The sequence below is a fragment of the Leucopleurus acutus genome (assembly GCF_964270905.1).
Source record: "Leucopleurus acutus genome assembly, chromosome: 6".
NCBI classification, from domain to species: domain Eukaryota; kingdom Metazoa; phylum Chordata; class Mammalia; order Artiodactyla; family Delphinidae; genus Leucopleurus; species Leucopleurus acutus.
The window spans coordinates 28130781-28153678 of NC_139149.1; the positions used below are offsets into that span (position 1 = coordinate 28130781).

Here is a 22898-nt window from a genome sequence, read left to right on the forward strand (position 1 = left end):
AGAAAATTTTATGTCTCAGTCGTCAGTCCATCCATAAACTATTTGATGATTTTTATTTTAATCTGCCAAAGCCACAATTCTAAATTTAGGGTAGAATTTTATCTGTAACATGAACCATGTCTTCCTTCCTGAGCTCAGACCCATGTTTCTATTTATCACCATCTGGGTGTTCTATAAGCATCTCAGACTCTACAACTTGTTCATTCAGAACCTACTCAAATAGAATATGTTTTTTAAGTACTGTTTATCAGGCAGTAACTATTAGACTTTTAGAAATGCAATTAGACCTCAGAGTCTAGGGGCAGTGGACAATTAAATATTGTTCAGTGTGATTAGCGCTGTCATAGCAGTTTATTCAGGTTGCCTTGTAAGCACAGAAAAGGAACCTTAAGGAAGGCTTTCTAAGGAAAGTAGAGTGTTGGGCAGAGTGTTTCCAAAGGACAAGTGGAGAGATGGAAAGGGCAATGCAATGGTAGAGGAGTTTAATTTGAAAGCATACAAGTTTGCTGTTTTGATTAATGTCATCACTACCCATTTAGTCACCAAATATGGAGTTATCTTCAGAGTGTCTTCAAGATTTAAAGTTTTTCCAATAGAATTAGAAATGAAAAAGGAGAAGTAACAACTAACACTGCAGAAATACAAAAGATCATGAGAGATTACTACAAGCAACTTAATGCCAATAAAATGGACAACCTGGAAGAAATGGACAAATTCTTAGAAATGCACAACTTGCCAAGACTGAATCAGGAAGAAATAGAAAATATGAACAGACCAATCACAAGCACTGAAATTGAAACTGTGATTAAAAATCTTCCAACAAAGAAAAGCCCAGGACCAGATGGCTTCACAGGCGAATTCTATCAAACATTTAGAGAGGAGCTAACACCTGTCCTTCTCAAACTCTTCCAAAATATAGCAGAGGGAGGTACACTCCCAAACTCATTCTACGAGGCCACCATCACCCTGATACCAAAACCAGACAAGGATGTCACAAAGAAAGAAAACTACAAGCCAATATCACTGATGAACATAGATGCAAAAATCCTCAACAAAATACTAGCAAACAGAATCCAACAGCACATTAAAAGGATCATACACCATGATCAAGTGGGGTTTATTCCAGGAACGCAAAGATTCTTCAATATACACAAATCAATCAACGTGATACACCATATTAACAAACTGAAAGAGAAAAACCATATGATCATCTCAATAGATGCAGAGAAAGCTTTCAACAAAATTCAACACCCATTTATGATAAAAACCCTGCAGAAAGTAGGCATAGAGGGAACTTTTCTCAACATAATAAAGGCCATATATGACAAACCCACAGCCAACATCGTCCTCAATGGTGAAAAAGTGAAAGCATTTCCACTAAGATCAGGAACAAGACAAGGTTTCCCACTCTCACCACTCTTAATCAGCATAGTTTTGGAAGTTTTAGCCACAGCAATCAGAGAAAAAAAGGAAATAAAAGGAATCCAAATCGGAAAAGAAGAAATAAAGCTGTCACTGTTTGCAGATGACATGATACTATACATAGAGAATCCTAAAGATGCTACCAGAAAACTACTAGAGCTAATCAATGAATTTGGTAAAGTAGCAGGATACAAAATTAATGCACAGAAATCTCTGGCATTCCTATACACTAATGATGAAAAATCTGAAAGTGAAATCAAGAAAACACTCCCATTTACCATTGCAACAAAACGAATAAAATATCTAGGAATAAACCTACCTAAAGAGACAAAAGACCTGTATGCAGAAAATTATAAGACACTGATGAAAGAAATTAAAGATGATACAAATAGATGGAGAGATATACCATGTTCTTGGATTGGAAGAATCAACATTGTGGAAATGACTCTACTACCCAAAGCAATCTACAGATTCAATGCAATCCCTATCAAACTACCACTGGCATTTTTCACAGAACTAGAACAAAAAATTTCACAATTTGTATGGAAACACAGAAGACCCCGAATAGCCAAAGCAATCTTGAGAACGAAAAATGGAGCTGGAGGAATCAGGCTCCCTGACTTCAGACTGTACTATGAAGCTACAGTAATCAAGACAGTATGGTACTGGCACAAAAACAGAAATATAGATCAGTGGAACAGGATAGAAAGCCCAGAGATAAACCCATGCACATATGGTCACCTTATCTTTGATAAAGGAGGCAGGAATGTACAGTGGAGAAAGAACAGCCTCTTCAATAAATGGTGCTGGGAAAACTGGACAGGTACATGTAAAAGTATGAGATTAGATCACTCCCTAACACCATACACAAAAGTAAGATCAAAATGGATTAAAGACCTAAATGTAAGGCCAGAAACTATCAAACTCTTAGAGGAAAACATAGGCAGAACCCTCTATGACATAAATCACAGCAAAATTCTTTTTGACCCACCTCCTAGAGAAATGGAAATAAAAACAAAAATAAACAAATGGGACCTAATGAAACTTCAAAGCTTTTGCACAGCAAAGGAAACCATAAACAAGCCCAAAAGACAACCCTCAGAATGGGAGAAAATATTTGCAAATGAAGGAACTGACAAAAGATTAATCTCCAAAATTTATAAGCAGCTCATGCAGCTCAATAACAAAAAAACAAACAACCCAATCCAATAATGGGCAGAAGACCTAAATAGACATTTCTCCAAAGGAGATATACAGACTGCCAACAAACACATGAAAGACTGCTCAACATCATTAATCATTAGAGAAATGCAAATCAAAACTACAATGAGATATCATCTCACACCAGTCAGAATGGCCATCATCAAAAAATCTAGGAACAATAAATGCTGGAGAGGGTGTGGAGAAAAGGGAACACTCTTGCACTGCTGGTGGGAATGTGAATTGGTACAGCCACTATGGAGAACAGTATGGAGTTTCCTTAAAAAACTACAAATAGAACTACCGTATGACCCAGCAATCCTACTACTGGGCATATACCCTGAGAAAACCATAATTCAAAAAGAGTCATGTACCACAATGTTCATTGCAGCTCTATTTACAATAGCCCGTAGATGCAAACAACCTAAGTGTCCATCATCGGATGAATGGATAAAGAAGATGTGGCACATATATACAATGGAATATTACTCAGCCATAAAAAGAAAAGAAATTGAGCTATTTGTAATGAGGTGGATAGACCTAGAGTCTGTCATACAGAGTGAAGTAAGTCAGAAAGAGAAAAACAAATACTGTATGCTAACACATATATATGGAATTTAAGAAAAAAAAATGTCATGAAGAACCTAGGGGTAAGACAGGAATAAAGACACAGACCTAGTAGAGAATGGACTTGAGTATATGGGGAGGGGGAAGGGTAAGCTGTGACAAAGCGAGAGAGTGGCATGGACATATATACACTACCGAACATAAAATAGATAGCTAGTGGGAAGCAGCCGCATAGCACAGGGAGATCAGCTCAGTGCTTTGCGATCATCTAGAGGGGTGGGATACGGAGGGTGGGAGGGAGGGATACTCAAGAGGGAAGAGATATGGGAACATATGTATATGTATAACTGATTCACTTTGTTATAAAGCAGAAACTAACACACCATTGTAAAGCAATTATACTCCAATAAAGATGTAAAAAAAAAAGATTTAAAGATTTTCTTTGTTATTGTCAAAGGTGGTGTTTTGTTTTTGTTGGCTAGCTTTATAATTTATTTATTATATCTATACTTACGGAATAATTAAGTAATAGTAGAATGTAAATATTTTGGTTATGCTTTAATGATTTTTTTTCTGAATGGGAGAAATTTTATACATACAACTTTTTCTCAGATTTAGCAAATTAAAATGAAAGCCTTGGTAAGGATTGCTAAGAATTTACTGCTAAACATCAGTTATATGGTCAATGATGGTGTTTTGGGCTCAGTGGTATAATAACACTCCCCTGATACCTTAAATGCTATTTTAGGTAGTTGTCTAAATGTCCCTAGACTTAAGTCTTACATCATAGTAGAACACAGTTCATCTTCAGGAATTACTTTATGAAGAATACTGTAGTTGGCAAAACCTTAATTGACAAGAAAATAGTGTATTAGAACGGTAAATGATGTTAAAATGGATTTTAAAAACACAGTAAATAAAGGTTCTAGAAGACATCTGCTTTGAAATAACAGGAAGATAGGGTCAATCAAAATTTTTGCTTCTGAAATACCTTCTTGAGTTTTTGTAGAAACATTGTTGTGTTATTCTGATCTGCTAAGGCAGTCTTCCTTATATTTTATATTAAGAAAGTTGTAACTTAAAAATTTTGTTTTTATTTGTTCCTACTGGCTTTTACTCTTGTCTTCTCCCTGGTTTTTTAAAAAATCTTAATAAATTCTTGTACGACAACTATATATTTTTCATATATTATGGTTCTTATAGGTATACTTTCCCAGGCCTTTTGTTTATATGCATAAGTAGAATTCTTCTGATATTCTTCAGACTTGCCTACGTGTTCTAAAGGACAGAATAATTATTAGCATTAAATTCTGAATTATATAACTCTGTGAAACAGCACTTTACATACATAAAAAATAGCAGTTTTTAAAAAATTTGACCTACAAATATAAAATTGCATTACCTCAGACTTTGGTTGGGGTATGTTGTTTATACACTTGAAGGGAAAGTAATATAGTAATAAAAATACTTAGGAGTAACAAATACAAAAGAAAGAGGTTTCACTCTGATATTAGGTAATGCAAGGTCTCAAAGGTTGTAGTGTAACTGAAATGTAGTGTGAGGCTTTTAAAATCTTATTTGAGATATGTTAAAAGAAGATACTGTTGTTTCCTGTTTGGGTATGTTTTCTAAGCAAATTTCAGTTTCTCCTTGTGAAAATGCATTTTAATCCCCTCCCTTCTGCCCCATCAAAATTAAGTGATTTTTAAGGTAAAGCGTGCTCAAGGTGGTTTTTTTGTTGTTGTAATTTGGATGCAATTTTTGGTGTTTTAGTGGGAAATTACCCTGAAAGGTAGTTTTCATCCAATAAGACAAAGGCAACCCCCCGCCAAAATATTGAATATTAATTAAGTCATCCTGAAATTACCAAGGCAAGTATTGACACAGGAATATTTAAATGAATTGAATTTTATTTAATTAAAAGTTTTTGGTGGCCACTCTTAGTATCAGTTTAAACTTTTGTTAACCAGTTATTTAACATTGTGGTTAAGTTCGATATGTCCAGTTTCGTTAGAAAAGCTCAAGTAGGGCATGGGTACACACCAAGCATATTTAGTTATTTGCATTCAAAGTGTATTTTTTAAAAAGTGAAGATACTTTTTCATGTCAGCATTTTATCAGTGGCATTTGAGAACTGGCTTGAATCAAGTGGTACTTGGGAGGTATCTTGAGTTATGCTTTACTGTTGATAATTTTTATTTTCTCAGGTGTCTCATTTTCACTGTTGTTTTGTCTGCCTGCCTTCTCCCCAGCCAAAGTCCTTTATTTGTTCATCAAATTGTATAATGAAACCAGTTATTTTTCCCTAGTAGAATATAACCAGGTTTAGTTGAACATGGGCCTGAGAAACTGACAGCTTACTACAGTGTAAATGGAATATCCTCATAGATCATTTTGGTTTAAAGGGGAAAAATGCCCTTTTTTAAAACATTTGTACCAGAGTTGTCAAGTACTTTAGATATTTTATCTCATTTACTTCTTATCACTAACCCATGAGGGTCATACCATAAGTTTTTGAATCGTACTTGCCTGCAATTACCAGATGCACCACTGCCTTATGTACTCCACAGAGAGACAGCACTGTCAGTTAAAATTGTAAAATGCCATCAATTTTAGATATGTTAAAATATGAAAAAAAATGGGTATCTTAGAATTTATTAATGGTGCCATTAGTGCTGTTTCATTTTATGTTATCACGCAAGATCTTCAAAATAGCTCACCTCCCAGCATCAAGTGAAGTCAGGATAAATTTAGTTTTGCTTAACTTCAGAGATCTCTGGGCAGTATAGCACAGAGGTTAATAGAGTGCATCCAGTCTGCTTTTTAGTAGCTTTGTGACTTTAGGTAAGTTACTTAGCATCTCTGCCTCAGTGTTCTCATCTGTAAAATGGAAAGGATAACTACTTCCCTTGTAAGAGTTGTTACAAGAACCAAATGAGTTATATTTACATTTAGAATAGTGCTTTCCACATAAGTTGCTTTGTGTAAATGTTGGTTAATTAAAACAGTGATGTTATTTCTGATCTAAGATAAATAAGTAGACAGTGTTCTTAAAAGGAAGGGAAAAAGGGAACCATTAGAACCTTATCTAATGGTTCATTGGTGTTTTGTGCACATGATGGAGATTAAAGTATCTTATTAATTTGTCTTTTAAGTCTAATGTAAGATTGCAGTCTTGATGATTTTGATATCTAAATTCATAAAAATAATACCACTGTATAAAGGTTCAACTGAAATCCGCTTTCCTTTCATTTCTGTTACGACATATTTAGTCAGAATATTGATGTGCTATGATAGATGTCTTAAAAATAACCTGTTATATACTTATGATTCCTGTCAAACTCATAGGAAATTCATTCAGAAATATTTTTAAAGGATTTCAGTATTAAAGAACCATGTTTAAATTTTAGTTAAGACATCTGACTTCTTCATTTTGAAGTATATGGAGGAAAAGTAATACTGAGGCAGTTTTTATTTATTTTAATGGTTTTAATATGTACCTGATTCTGTTGCTTCATTTGAGATTTAAAATCTTGTCATTTACCCTGATATAAAAATAAGGCCTTCCTTTGAACTTCTTGATATTTCCGTTTTTCCCACTTTTGCCTTGTTTTTATTTTATTCTTTTTGTTTTGAGCTCAGATCATTTATTTACTCCATTAATTGACCAACTGTTAAATGCTGGGTTCTGTGTTTACAGTGATGAATTGGAAATAGCCCTTGCCCTGTTAGAGTCACTATTTGGGATTTTTTAATACTGTTTAGTCATTGAGTGCTTAGGCACAGTGCTGAAGACTTCATATATCTGCTCTTTTTGTTTCAATCCTCATAACTACCTTTCTAGGGTAGTTCATTACTTTAAAAATATTTCCACTAAATAAATGGCAGAGAAGAGTGAACTCTTGGTAGATGGAAGGTGAAGATAATGTGGAGAGGGAGAGCTTTGGTGTTAAAATTCTTTTCAGATTAGTGTTTTCTCTCCTAAAAAGGATATGACTCTTGCATTGTTACCCTAATATAGCCTTCATTGTTTTAATATAAAAATGTATTAGATTAGCATGAGGGAAGATTTTTAAAAGTGTTCTGTCCCAATTTTAGGGTGGAGGGAACATGACACTGGGAATAGGATTGTATTATAAACATTTAGGCATCAAGGTTGCTCATTTATTGAATATTTATTTGCTTTTTTATTTTACATAAACTTTTATGGAGTATAACATACATTCAGAGACAAGCATGTAACATCGTACAGCATCAACACCCTTGTTTATGGCTTCTTACATCAGTTTTTATGTGATCCATCCATGTAGTGTGTAGTGGTAGCTTCTTCATTCTCATTCTATTGTATTCCATCCCATTGTATGACTATGTATATGTACCGTAATTTATCCATTTTATTGTTGATGAACATATAGGTTGTTTCCAGTTTTGAGTCACAATGAATAGTGCCCCTTATAGAATATTCTTTTATCAATACATGTCTTTTGCTGCACATCTGCACATCTTGCTGTAGTAGAACTTTTTTGGACCATGTGTGCTTTTGTTCAGTTTTAGTATACATTACCCAGTGTTTTCCAAAGTGTCTTTTCAGTAGTGAATGAGAGTTTTATTTGTCCCACATACTCTGCAACGTTTGCTTGATATTGTTTCATTTATTTAGCTATTCTGGTGGGTGTAAAGTGGTATGGCTAGTTTTTCAAAATATACACGATTCCTTTCTTCACTCATACCCACGTACCTCTCCCTTGTGCACACCAAGGGAAAGTGGAATAGAGACGTGTATATTTTCATAAAACCCATCAAATGCTTCTGGTTGCCTTGTCAGTTGATAAGATGCAGAATATAAAACAAAGTAAGTATAATTTAAGGAAAATGAGACTGTCATGAAAATTACAACTTCACTGTATAGTTTACTGACTTTCTTACAAATGGTGCATTTCTGCCTAACTATTGCTAAACATGGGACAGGTTTTAAGATTTTGCAAGCTGGTGAAAAGTTTTGTAGGCCCTTTTATTGAGTGAGTCTGCAACATTTCCCCAAAGCTCTAATTATGCAATACTGGAATGCTCTTGCTCTTACTTGATTATCTACCCAGATTGTAGGTTATGTTCATTCATTATTTTGTGAGGTTTTGCTACCCCTTAAATAAGGGAAGTGCTGTCTACCCAGCAGAGTTGACTCAGTTTTCAGAACTTGAAAGTTGAGCAAATTTTACCAAATGCCCACAGCATGCTACGTATTGTTTTAGACTTAATTTCTTGTTATTTATGGAGTTTTTCTTGTGTCACAGAAGGCAGTGTTGCTACTAATTTTTTTTTTTAATTATCGAATTGTGTAGTGAATACCAAAGATGTGAAAAATACTTTTGCCTGTGTATCTTTTTCAGGGTTAGGATTGTGGTTAGTCTCTTCTCATTCCCCAGTCAAGTAGATCATGTTAGAATCATATGTAGGGATGCACCATTCCTGTACCTTTTGTGAATCATAATTAGTTGTTGATTTCTTCTGTTAAGTCACACATACAGACTCATAACTGCAGATAAGCTCATAGTTTTCCCTTTTTAACGTTGTCTTATGCCTTTTTAGAGCTAATATTTTAATATCTGACTTTATTTCTTACTGCTGCAAAGTACTGTTCGTGGGTAGCACAGCTGTTTGATAAATACTTGTGCTCTACATATTCATAAGTAGTTACTGATTATTGCTAGTCATAAGAATCTTGGAATTATTAGCTCATCATCAGAAGAGCTGAGATGGCATTCATGTACTTAAAGTGTTCTCTTGAGGTATAAGAACAACTCAGTTTATTTTTTTGCAAAGCATTTCCTTGAGAGGCAGGGCTGGTAGGTGGATGGCAATAGCCTCCTTTGATTTAGTCTAGCTTGACCATGTGTTACATTATTTCAGAAAAGACTGGATTAAAATCCAGGGTGTCCTAACACAATGCTTTTCATGGATCATTTTGCTTCATTTCTTTCTCTTTCAACTTCTCTCTTTCTTTCCTTTTTTTTCCTCTTTTCTTCCCCTGTAAACTAAGCAACTATATGAAATGTTTTTCTTTAAGAAAGTGTGATTCCTTAAGGAGGAGTAAGCCATTTTAATGGTTGTAGACATGCAGAGTGTAATGATAGAGACATATAGATCCCTACAACCCTGTATCCTAAGGCATGCTGTTTTGCCCATTTCTTTCCCCTAGATTTTATAATTTAGAGTTCCCCAAAGTGGTAGTTCCTCTTATCTTTTTCAAGGATGGTGGTTTTTCCTGCTTTTGTCTAGGATAGTACTAGTTTATGTCTTTTGTCCCAGCATCTTGTCCAATTTAACATTTGTAATGATTGTTTAATTTTTACTGAAATACTACTATTAATAGTTGCATTAAAATAAGCCTTAGTGGGTTTGGTAGAATTTTTATTTCCAGCTGCTGCCATGGTCTAGTCTAGTGATAGGTGAGAGACATGTGTAATAATGAGTTCTGCCTTTAACAGGTGGTAAAATCTGAAAGGAATCTTAAGTACACCTCTCTTTCCCTAACCCATCTCAGATACAGTGTAACCAGTGACAGTATCAAGGTGAGGATCTCCATGATTAGAAGTGGGCTGGGACATAAATGATTAGGGGTAACTAACTCCTCTTGGTCTCAGGTGACGGTAAGAGATTTGATGCCTCCGCCTTCATTGACTGCTTTGGGTACCAGCCTGTTCCACGTTCATGCAGCTTGCAAGATTCATGAAGTCACAAGGATAGCAATAAGTGGTGTCAGTGAGAAATTGTAGGTTATGTAAGCTGAAATAGTGGTTGAGCAGTTCTGCCATAGAATGAGTAAGCAGCACTGTTTAGTAAAGCTTTGTGTAATGATAGAAATGTTCTATGATTCCGACTTTCCATTATGGTAGCCATTCACCACTGTGTATGTTGAGCACTGAAAATGAGTCTAGTACAACTAAGGAGCTGAATTTCTAGTTTAATTATTTCATCATTTGGTAAGACTTTTATTTTGCAACAAATCCTCTTGAAATCAATTAGTTAAAAACAGAAGTACCTATTTAATGAAAGTGTACACTTCAGAAGCTGTTCTGCTCTTTTTAAAGATTTTCTACACCATTGCTCAGCAACCCAAATAACAGCGTACAGTGGGTGGTTAGACTGATACAGAATGGAGGGTTTACAGAATTGTTGTGATAAAAGAACAAAGGAGTGAAATGTTAAGCGTGCTTACTAGAGAGTTTTTGAGGTGATCCACTGTGGGTTTTGAGTTTGATAAGGAAGGAAGGGAAGCCATAAGGGGGTAATGACTTAAGAAGAGTGGTATGGACTCAGTGAAGTGTTGGTAATAAGAGCTGTTGGGGGATTAAATTGATGACAGAGTAGGAATAAGTTCTCTTATTAAAATGATATATTCAAGTCTATTTCCATGGTTGGTCAAGCTATCCTAGGTAGTAAGTTCCAAGTCAGAATCTCTGAAAAAGATTGCTAAAATTTTAAGTGGGTGAGATCATTCAGGAAGGTAAAAGAACTTTGATGCTGGTAGGGAAGAAGTCCACTGGAGTGCAGTCATCCAGGGTGGTGGCAGGAATAGTAAAGAAGACAATGGAGACAGTGGTTGAAGTCCTCCATAAAGGAGTCTAACTCAGAGAGGTGAGTAGGTGATTGCAAGAGAGAAGAATGTAAGAGAATTTTGTAAGAATGGACTCATGCAGTTGCCATACAGTTTTGTTAGGTTGCAAAAGTAGTCTGGAAGCAACAGTGGTGAGTCAGCAGAACTCTTTAACTACTTCCAACTCCTTTTACTATGGGGTTCGCCAAAAAGTTCATTTGGTTTTTTCCATAAGATAACTCTAGTGATGCTTAGGTGTCTTTAACTTCATTCGAAACAAATTTTTTAGATTGTATTGTGACAGCTGTCATATCGGCGTGCATTAAAGAAAACTTATCAAATTGGTGAATTTTTGTGTAGCCATTTTAATATTGAAGGTGGAAGAAAAACAACATTTTCAGCGTAGTATGCTTTATTATTTCAAGAAAGGTAAAAACACAACTGAAACGGAAAAAAAAGATTTGTGCAGTGTATGGAAAAGGTGCCATGACTGATCAAACGTGTCAGAAGTGGTTTGCGAAGTTTCATGCTGGAGATTTCTTGCGGACGATGCTCCGTGGTTGGGTAGACCAGTTGAAGTTGATAACGATCAAATTGAGACATTAATTGAGAATAATCAACATTATACCATGGGAGGTAGCTGACCTACTCAAAATATCCAAATCAAGCATTGAAAATTATTGGCACCAACTTGGATATGTGAATTGCTTTAATGTTTGGGTTCCACATAAGTGAAAAAAAACCTTCTTGGCCATATTTCCGCATTCAGTTCTTTATTTAAACGTAACAAAAATGTTCCGTTTTTAAAACGAATTGTGACAGGCAATGAAAAGTGGATACTGTACAATAATGTAGAACGGTGGTGGGGCAAGTGAAATGAACCACCACCAACCACACCAAAGGCTGGTCTTTATCCAAAGAAGATGATGTTGTGTATATGGGGGGATTGGAAGGGAGTCCTCTATTATGAGCTCCTTCCAGAAAACTAAATGATTAATTCCAACAAGTTCTGTTATTAAAATAATATATTCAAGTTTATTTTCGTAGTGGGTCAAGCTATCCTAGGTAGTAAGTTCCACTGAACCCCAATTAGACCAACTGAAAGCATCACTCAACGAAAAGTGTCTGGAATTAGTCAACAGAAAACACATAATCTTCCATCAGGGTAACACAAGACCGCACGTTTCTTTGATGACCAGGCAAAAACTGGTTCAACTTCACTGGGAAGTTCTGATCATCCACCGTATTCACCAGACATTGCACCTTCGGATTTCCATTTATTTCGGTCTTTACAAAATTCTCTTAGTGGAAAAAATCTCAATTCCCTGGAAGACTGCAAAAGGCACCTGGAACAGTTCTTTGCTCAAAAAGATAAAAAGTTTTGCGAATATGGAATTATGAAGTTGCCTGAAAAATGGCAGAAAGTAGTGGAACAAAATGGTGAATACGTTAAGTTCAGTAAAGTTCTTAGTGAAAATGAAAAATGTGTCTTTTATTTTTACTTAAAAACCAAAGGAATTTTTTGGCCAACCCAATAGATCCTTCACAGGTGTAAGAAAAGGATATGATTTTAGCAGTTCTATTTGATCTGCTTTAGTTAGGTATTTGCCTCTCTGACCTTATCTTTGTTTCTCCAGTGCCTGACCGATTTAGGTTCTTAATAAATGTTTGCTCAGTAAATGCTAGATGAATGTGAAGTTGTTCCAGTGTCCTGGAATTCTAGAACAAAGAACATTGCTTAGACACTTTTAAAAAGTGATTTGAAAACTAGTAACAGGAATTGTTACTTTGTTTTGTTTTTGGCAGCACCGGGTGGTTTGCGGGATCTTAGTTCCCTGACCAGGGATCCGAACCCAGGCCCTCGGCAGTGAAAGTGCGGAGTCTTAATCACTAGACCCCCAGGGAATTCTCACTTTTTTGACTATAATTAAATGAGAAGGAAGAGAAATATGAAGGCAAAAGACTGTATTATGATTTGTTAAAAAAAAAAAACTAAGGAGGCAAAAGCTTTAATCAAATGTTTACTCATATTTTTCTAAAATAAAAGAGATGAGGCGAAGAGTAGGAGAAGGGAGAGGGAGAGAATGTAGGTTGTATTTTGGAGGAATGTTTTAGGACTCAAATAAATCTGAAAAATGCCTAGGGTTAATGTTAAGTGGATCCAGAACTGGCAACTAACTGTGCAGAAACTAAGTACTTTATAGACCTTATCTCCTGTAACACTCACTATATTCTTTCTGTATGAGAAATTATTCCCTTTCTGAAGTTGAGAAATCTAAGGGCCAAAAAGGGAAAGTAACTTGTTCAAGGGTTATAAAACCTAAAAAAACTTTTTTTTAAAACTTGCATTGTTTCATATACACATCTTTTCTTACGTGTACATTTCAGTGAGTTTTGACAGATACGTTCACCTGTGTAACAACAGCCCAGTCAAGAGACAGATCAATTCCATTACTCCAGGAAGTTCTCTAGAAGGTTACACAATTCCTGAGAGACACTTTGGATGTCAGTCTATCTTTTTACAACTACACCTCCACATTACTTGCATTAAAAGGGAGACGGAAGTTGTTAGAGATAAGCAGTATGAGAGCAGCAGCGTGAGAGCAGTGTTCATAGCTCATGTAAATAGCTCATGGAGAGCCAAGTGATAAAGGTTGAAAAAGTAAAAACAAAACCTCAACAACATACTTAGGCAAATTTAACTCTGTTCTTCTTCATAGTTCATGAGATTATTACTGTTTTGTAAACCAGTTCTACTTTTTAGTTTCATATTAATACTCATACACATTAAACTAATTTATTGAGTGCTTTCTGTGTACCAGACACTATACTAGGTGTCTTCTATACATTCCCATTCAGTACACCAGTCATTTGAGATAATTACCATTTATTATTCCCATTTTACAAACAAAATTGAGGCCCAGAGAGCTTACACAGCTTCAGGATCTGCACCTAACTCTAAATTCAGAAACCAAATTCTCAACCCTGATGGTGTTCCATGGATAATTCTGTAATACTAAATTATATCTGGTACTTTGTTTTTAGGAGGCAATAAATTATGTACTGTCTAGTAAATATGTAATACCTTTCTAGTAGTTGACTTCAAATCTAGTCAATATGTCTTTGCTTAGTATCTGCCATCGTATACACTAGGCAGTGGTTACGTAAAGGTGAAAATATAATCTCAAGGAGTTCAGCATATTTGATGGATTGAAAAAAACGATAGTATTTTCAGTTAAAAATCCTGGATTCAGGGACTTCCCTGGTGGTCCCATGGTTAAGACTCCGTGCTTCCAATGTAGGGGACGCAGGTTCAATCCCTGGTCAGGGCACTTAAGATGCCACGCGCTGTGGGGCATGGCCAAAAAGTGGGGAAAAAAAAAAAATCCTGGATTAAATTTCTGAATTTTTTTTGTCTTTTTTTTTTTTTTAAACTCTATGACCTTAGATCATATTGCTTCTGTTTCAGTTTCCCTGTCTGTAAAATAGAAGTAACTACTTCACAGGGTTGTTTAGAGGATCAAATGAGATAATATGTATAGGAGTAAAATTCTAAAGTGTGAAGTAAGATCTTACAGATTATTGTACTAATAATTACAATAAATTTGATTAATTCTATATAAGAGGCATTGGTTATGAAAGTGCTTGGGTAGCTAAGGAGTAATTCATTTTACTGAAGAAAAAGGTATGGGAGTAAACAAACGGTTGGTTAGTAAACATTTTACAGAAGAAGTGGCAATCAAGATCAACAGATTAAAACACTGTTGGTGCTTAAAGAAGGAATAAGGTTAAGTTATCTATTGTTTGTTGATTGAGATAACTTACTCCTCTTGTGTTTGATAAAGAGTGTGTTGTTATAATTTATAAATTAGATCTTGAATAAAGATTCTACCTGAAGGGACCCCTGAGATCAGTTCAAATAATGCCATCCTTCCTTGTCTCCACAGGGCTTAGCTCAGTGTAGAACCTCCCAAGATACTCAAACAGGTCAGTGAATAAGAGAGAGAGAGAGACTATAAAGGAAGAAATGAATGAGTAAAAAAAACCCAAAGGAATGGGGAGTGGGGTGGGGTCTTGCAGCTTGGCCATAGTGAGTAGTCTCCTGACTGTTAGTCTTGCCCTGTTTTGGTTCACCACAGTTTATATATCACTATAATTTAAAATCTTACCTCATGAAGTTTAATGATCATAGTCATAAACTGCCATGGTGAGTATTTAAATAAGGCTGATTTTTTTAACTCCCAATACTGTCTTTATAAGATTTCTGGAAATAGCCTCCTTTTACTTATATTTTTTCCTTCACCCTCCTCTGGAAATAGCCTCCTTTTAAAAAGTGAAATATTTGCTTCATACATTTTAAGGGGATATGACTATTAATATAGATGCAGATAGGCTTATAATTTTCTTATTGTGCCTTGTATATGTTATTACACAAGTAATATGAAAACAATTGAACTTGTAGCAACTAGCATGACATATAAATCTAGTTTTTTTTTTTTTTTTTTTTTTTTTTTTGCGGTACGCGGGCCTCTCACTGTTGTGGCCTCTCCCCCGTTGCGGAGCACAGGCTCCGGACGTGCAGGCTCAGCGGCCATGGCTCACGGGCCCAGCCGCTCCGCGGCGTGTGGGATCTTCCCGGACCGGGGCACAAACCCATGTCCCCTGCATCGGCAGGCGGACTCTCAACCACTGCGCCACCAGGGAAGCCCCTAATCTAGTTGTTTTTAAATGACGATTTTTTTTTTTTTAAATGGTTGTCAAAGAGCCAGACTGTCCTTAATATGTAATGCTACAGGAAACGCAGTCAGGTTCTGAAGTGATCTGTAGTCGATTTTTTTTTTTTCCCCAAGAAGTTCATTGCACTGTGAGGAAATCATGTAGTGATATTGAGTACATTTTAGTCTACAGTGTATGAGTCTTACTGTATAAGCTTATGTTAGAACTGGATAGGATTTAGTGATTCTCGCCCTGAATGCTTTGTTTAGCCAACAGCTCAGTGATGTGCAAAAGGGCATGTGTTCTGAAACCAAAAACGGCCAGGGTTAGAATCCAGGTCTCCCAACACATGGACACCAGGGCTTTTTTCCATTTTTACCTTTGTTAAGGAAAATGACATTGCATCTATGTCAAGAAATGTTAAATAACTTTTAGTTTTAATCTTTTTTTTAAAAAAATACATTAAAGCGACAGAAATGGAGTGATTTTTTGGGGTTACAGTGTGTGTACACGGGAGTTGACTTTTAGTTTTTTGTTCTTTTTTTTAAGGGAGAACCTTGGCATTGAATGACAAGGCAGCAGTAAGCAGAGGCTTTAAATCCCTGATTGTGTACAAACCTTCACTAACATGTATTAATGGCTTTTAGGATTTATCAAATAGAGAAAGAGTTCATCTTAAAATGTCTGTATTTTCCTTTACTAATAAAGTTTCCATATATATGTTATTAGAACTACCTCCTTACTATCGGTGTTAGAGGGTGTTGTAGATTTCAAAACAGATTCCATAACACTGGAATAAGACCCTGAAACAAAGAAGTTGAAAACTAGCCCAAGAGATCTACCTCTCAGGATAATACTCAGGTAGAATGGAAGACTTAGTCATAAGTAGAGGACAGATGGATAGCTGCAGCAGGGATGGTGAGATTTTTGTATTATTGGTAATAATAGCTTTCTGGACTAATCCTCACACTAGAAATGTGATTCTCAGTGTGAGATCCCTAGAAGAGCAGCATCAGCACCCTCTGAGACTTGTTAGAAATGCAAATTCTGGGGCCTAACCCAGACCCCCTGAATCATTAATCCTAGGGTTGGGGCTCAGTATTCTGGTTTCACAAGGCTTCCAGGTGATTCTAATGCACAGTTAAATTTGAGAATCACTGCCCTAGAAAAATGTAAACCTGTGAGTCTGCCATTTGTAATCACTTAGAGGCTGGCAGTACTTGGTTGGACCCTATCAAATTACCCATAGTCTCCTGCTTTTGATTTACCAAAATTTCAAATTACCAAGTTTAAAGAAAAGTCACCTTTTATTTTGGGCAGAGAGTTCAAACTGTAAAACTGCTATTTCACTTAGGCCTCTCAATAACCAAAGTAGGAAAAAATTAAGGGCCCCAGTAAGAGACTATAAGGTAAATGGAAGTATTTGCGCAACGTGTGTGTGTGTGTGTGTGTGTGTGTGTGTGTGTGCGCGCGCGCGCTGACGCGCACGCCCTGGGTGATTTCATCATAAGCCGTGACTCCTGTGTGCCCGTCCACTCCCCCCCAGCTCTTTTAGCTTTCCTCTTCTATAGGAGTATATATAGTCAGGAAGCAGGAATGGTCTTCCCACCCCCAGCCATTTTTTTTCTTGAGAGTTCAGAATATTTCTGTTGCTATATCCTTCATCAGCCCCTGTTCCTGCCCCCTAAGATTTTTACTAGAACCTGTGTCTAGATGTGCTGCCACTGAGTTGAATCACTCTCCTGAGAGTCACAGCTGTTTCTGTTTCAAAGAGGAGCCTTTCTCTCCGTGTTATATGCATTTTAGTGAACTTTAGTAAACTTGAGATAAACTGGTTTTAAGTGATTGGAACTACAAGATGGCTTTTCTCCATTATTTTCCTCAGACCATTTAATTAGTCCCTTCCCTCTTTTTAAAAAATAAACACTGAGCATTGTGCTAGGCTTTGCATTGCAGAAATGAATAAAACAGAAAAACCTTCAAGAAGATCATAGTTTAGGTAAAAACACAGCTGTTCTGTGCACGTAAAACTCAGTAGTAAAAGGCAGTAAATGAATGGAGGGTGATGGAGGTGGTAGGTGTATTTAATGGGAGCTGGCTATGGCAATCAGTAACCAATTTCAGTTTTCTAAATGGGCATACTGTGTTATGTACTGCTTTCCCTCCTGCTTATAATGCTTCTTAAAAATAGAATTCGTAATTATATTGCGATTCATATTACATAAGAGTCAAAAGAATAGGAGGTCACCTTCCCACCCCTAGTTCCACTTCCCACTGTAAATTGTGCCTGCTTTTAGTTCTAGACAGTATTGCCTACCTCTGTGAATGATAGTCTTGTTTCTCTCCTCACTCCGTCAATCTCCCAATTATTATTCGTTGTTAAGGCTACATCATCAATGTGTTTGCATTTTAATTTCTTTTTTGCTTTATTTGCAGACCAATTCTAAAATTTTTAAACCTGGAAATATTTATAATGTGATTATATAAATACTTACTATAGAACAAAGTAGGGTGGCCTCACAGAAAATGAAATGTAATCCTATGTACATAAAAACTTTACCAGTGGAAAATTTTCTAAGTGTCAAACTGTAGTGAATTCTCCTAGTTCTTTTTTAGTTTCCTTCTCTACTGAGACCTGTTCAGTTCTGTTGTTTTTTCAAGCCCATGGTTTCTTTCTTTAGGGTTCGTTTTCATTTGGTTAGAGCTGTGGTCTTCAAAACGAAGCATCCACATAAACGGGTTACACAAGATAATTTGGGGGGGTGTCAGAATATATTAAAAATTATTTAATTTTTATCTGATTATTTTAAATTTTGATATGCTTTATAATATACGTAAATATATTACTATAATAATACATTAATTTATAAATAGACATGCATGCTGAGAGCAAATGATTTTTAATCATAAAGGCACGTCATACAAAAGTTTGGAGTTCATTGGGTTCATTGAGTAATTTTCAATATAGAATGACAGACTTTTCAAGTATTTGCTGTCTGAAAATGTCCTTTCTTCAGCTTGCATTCCTGAAGAATTTTGAGTATGAAATTCTAAATTCAAAATTTTTCTTAAAAACCTTAAAAGCATTTCTCCTTATATCTTAACAGCATTTAGATTTCAGTGTGACTGGTTCCTTTGTAGATAACATGAGAAGTTTTAAGATTTTCTCTTATTTGGTGGAACTTTGAAATTTTGCCAGGATGTGTCTAGGTATAGATCTTTTTTCAGTAAGCATTCTTGGTACTTGGTGAGGCCTGACTGGGAACTTGTGTCTTCCTTCAGATCGTGGAAATAGTCTTCTGGTTTTTTCTCTGATGTATCTCTGTTATTTCTGTCTTAATCCCCTTCAGGAGCATTTAATGGCTCTCCTGTTGGAATACTGGATCTCTTCTGTCTGACCTCCATGTCCCTAACTTCTCTTATTTCCTATATTCTTTGTGTATTTAGTTTGTGTCTTCAAAAGTAGTCTTTATCTTTTATTCTCCATTAATTATAAACATTTTATTGTTTATCTTACCCATTGGAATTATTTAAATATATATATTTTAATATTTATTATTTTTGGCTGTGTCAGGTCTTAGTTGTGGCACACGGGCTCTTTGTTGCAGTGTGCAGGCTTTTCTCTAGTTGTGGAGTGCAGTCTTCTCTCTAGTTGTGGCACGTGGCTCCACAGTGTGTGGGCTCAGTAGTTGCGATGCTTGGGCTCTCTAGTTGTGACACGTGGGCTTAGTTGCCCTCCAGCATGTGGGATCTTAGTTCCCTGACCAGGGATTGAACCAGCGTCCCCTGCGTTGGAAGGCGGATTCTTAACCACTGGACCACCAGGGAAGTCCCCCATTTATATTTTTACTTAACAAGAATTCTTGTTTTCTAACCACTTGTTCAAAGCAGCTTATTCCTGTTTTATTTAAGTGTACCATTCTGTCCCCTAAATTGTCTCCATTTCTACCAGGGTTATTTTGTTTTATTTTACAGTTTTGGACCTTTTCCCAATTGTCTGTTGTGATTTTCTCCTTTAAGTTTCTCTGCTGACTTGTTCCTATCTAATTGATTTCTCTGCTAATTTGTTCCCATTTATCTGCCTTAAATTTCTCAAAATTTCTGATCCACCAATATCATCCTTTTGTATTTTCCAGCCCAGTTATGACTACATTCTTTTGCAAAAATTTGTTTTCATCTCATTGGTATGTTGAGAAATAAAAAAGACAGATAAATATGCTCACTTGACTGCCTTGAACTGTGTACTGCTTTCAAAGTTCCATCTTGGGTACAATATCTGATCCAGACATCTAGAAATTAGAAAGTTGATGGAAGGCCATATAATCTGTCACATGAGTTTGGAAGAGAGTATGAAACCCCTTTGTTTGTTTGTTTTGGTTTTTGTTGTTTTTTTCTGTTACTAACATGCTAGAAAGGTCATCTTTAAGAATTATAAGCTTAGGCTGAATCCAGGCAGGCAGGCAGACATTGCGAAATTTTAGCATTATAATCCTGGGTAGATTATGTAGCCTTTTTGCACTCTAGTTTACTCCCCTATAACATTGGCAGAAGCAGTGATTACTCTCCTCGTAGAGTTATTTTGGGAATCAAATTAGACAAATACTTAGGCCTGGCATATAGAAAGCCTTTACAAAATATTTATTCTTGATATTGTTAGATTGCTTCTATTCAGGAAAAAGTTACACATTTTAGATAACTCTTTCCTTATAGAACAGATAAGTTTCTCTAAAGTTGGCTATGAAGTTGATTATTATAAAATCAATTTTCACAATGATTCTTTGTATAGTACTGAAGATGCATTTGCAGAGAAAACTTCCTCAATTCCATGAGTTGAAAACCTTGGATGAAGTCTGTTGGTGACTTGCTGGAATCAGTAGCAAATATACTTTGCAGTAACTGCTAGAGATTTTTGTTCCCTCTTAGTAAGCACCTACTGGAATAGTAATAGGGTTCTTTGCATGATTGGACTCATAGGAAGCTAATAAATAACACTCATCTCATTGTATCATTTTTCTGTGTGTGTACTTCTGTAAATTATAATAAATATGTATATTTTTATGGTCTTCTTGAATGTGATGATAATTCCACTTCCTCTCCTACCCCCAAACTGTTAAATTGTCCAGAAACGCAGCTTCTTATTGTCTCTTACATGAATCACCTTTATCATTGACTTAAGTCTGTTTTCTAAACTACAAACCTTGATATCCATAATTCCTCAAAACCTTGTCACTTATACCTCTGCTCTTCTGACTTCATTCTCATTGCTGTATAATATTTCACTATATGAATGTACCATAGTTTACCCATTCTATTACTTAGGAATAATTGGGTAGTTTTCAGTTTTTGACAATCACAAGAGCTTTACTGCTTTGTTTTTATATTTATATGTAGAGCCCATCAATGAGCAATCTTGTACACATATTTTGAAGAACATATGAATGTATGCTTCTGGCTGTATACCCAGGAGTGGAATTGATGGGTTTCAAAGGTATTCAATTGTTTGGCTTTAATAGATATTGCAGTTTTCCAAAGTGGCTAGACTAATTTATACTTTCACCATCAGTGTAATTTTAGAGATTCATTTCTCCCTCTCTGGCAACATGTATTATCTTTTTTAATTTTAGCCATCCTGTTGTGTGAGTAGTGGTTATCACACTGTTGTCTTAATATATTTGTCTGATGACTAATGAAGTTGAACACCTTTTCATATGTTGACTGACCTTTTGGATATCTTTTTTTTTTTTTCACTTTCTATGAAGTATTTAAGTCTTTGGCCAATTTTTCTGTTCAATTCCCTGCACTTTTTATAATAATTTGTAGGAATTCTCTGTATACTCTGGATATAAGCCCTGTATCAGATCCCTGTATTGCAAATATCTTTTTCTACCCTGTGTCCTGCTTAAGAAATATTTGCCTACCCCAGAGTTGTAAAGATATTCTCCCATTCCCCACTCCCTCCAAGTTTTATTGCTTTACTTTCGTATTTATATCTGAACTAAATCTGGAATTGATCATTGTATATGACATGAGGTAGGAGTCAAGATTTTATTTTTCTCTATGACCGTCCATTTGACCCAGGACCATAAAGACCATCATTTCTGTACTGCATTTCGTTATTTGTCATAAATATGCTAAATATGCGTACATCTGTTTCCGGATTCTGTTTTCTTCCATTGATCAGTTTCTCTAATTTTTTCACCAGTTCCACTCTGTCTTAATTTCAATAGCTACATTTTAAGTCTTGAAATTTTATACTTGTTTTTTATACTTAAGTCTTGATGTCATACACTTGACGTACTTATAGTCCTTTAGCTTTGTTGTTCTTCAAGAATGCTTTTGCATATCCATATAAATTTTAGAATTCATCTGACAATTTCCACAAAAAGCAAAATTGGGATTTTGATAGTGATTGTACTGAATTTTTGTCAATCTGGGGAGAATTCTTTATAAGATTTATTTTACATTTCATGAACCATGGCATATTTCTTTTTACTTTACTTTTCTCTCAGTACCATTTTGTAGTTTTCAGTATAGAGTTCGTGAGCATCTTTCATTAGATTTACTTCTAGGAAAAGTGGATTTTTTAATTATATTATAAATGGTATCTTTAAAATTTTCTATTTTATAATTGTTGCTAACATATAGAAATACAATAGATTTTTATATGTTATACAGCAACTTGTACAAAATTCCTTGTTAATTCTGTTACTTTGTACACAATCATGTGTGTTATCTGGGAATGATGATGATTTTCTTTTTTCTTTTCCAATTCTTATGCCTTTATTTTTTTCCTGCTTTAAGGTACTGCCTGGGACTTCAAGTGCAGTGTTGCGTGAAAGTGCTGATAGTGGTCTTTCTTTGTCTCATCTCACCTGGAACTCTTACTGTAGGGGTGTGGGTATGTGTTTTAAGACACTTTTTGTAAAATTAAAGAAGTTCTTTTTTTTTTGGAAGTTCTCTTTTATTCACAGTTTTTTAAAGAGTTTTTATCCCAAATGGGTATTAAATTTTATCAGATGCTTTTTCTGCATCTGTCAGGGTGATCTGTTTTCCCCCTTTTTTGGTTAATAGAAAAAACTAATAGATTCTGATGTTAATCACCCTTGCATTACTCAAATAAAACTTCATTGGTCATGAAATATACTTTTCATGCCGTCCTAGGTTTGACTTGCTATTAGTTTGCTTAGGATTTTTATATGTATGTTCACGAGACAGACTTTCCTATATTTTTCCTTCTTGTAATGTGCTTGACAGGTTTTGGTATAAAAGTTACACTGGTTTCATCAGACAAGCTGTGAAGTTTGTTTTCCATTTTGTGGAAGAGCTTGTGCAGTGAAGCCATTCCTGTAAGTTTTCCTTGTGAGAGGGTTTTTAATAATTAAAGTTTAACAAAAATAGG

The 22898-nt window shown here is 35.5% G+C and overlaps 1 protein-coding gene across 2 annotated transcripts in view; it reads left to right on the plus strand.

Annotated features, from left to right (window-relative positions):
• Positions 1-22898, plus strand: part of SPOPL (speckle type BTB/POZ protein like) — a 62173-nt gene that overhangs the window by 4743 nt on the left and 34532 nt on the right. The window contains exons 1-2 of one of the 2 annotated variants that reach the window (XM_082841309.1): positions 22232-22397; positions 22754-22845. The exons of the other annotated variant lie outside the window; for it this stretch is intronic. The gene's annotated coding sequence lies outside the window, so the exon portion shown is untranslated. Of the gene's footprint in view, positions 1-22231; positions 22398-22753; positions 22846-22898 lie in introns of those variants that run through there. 2 annotated transcript variants of the gene reach the window in all.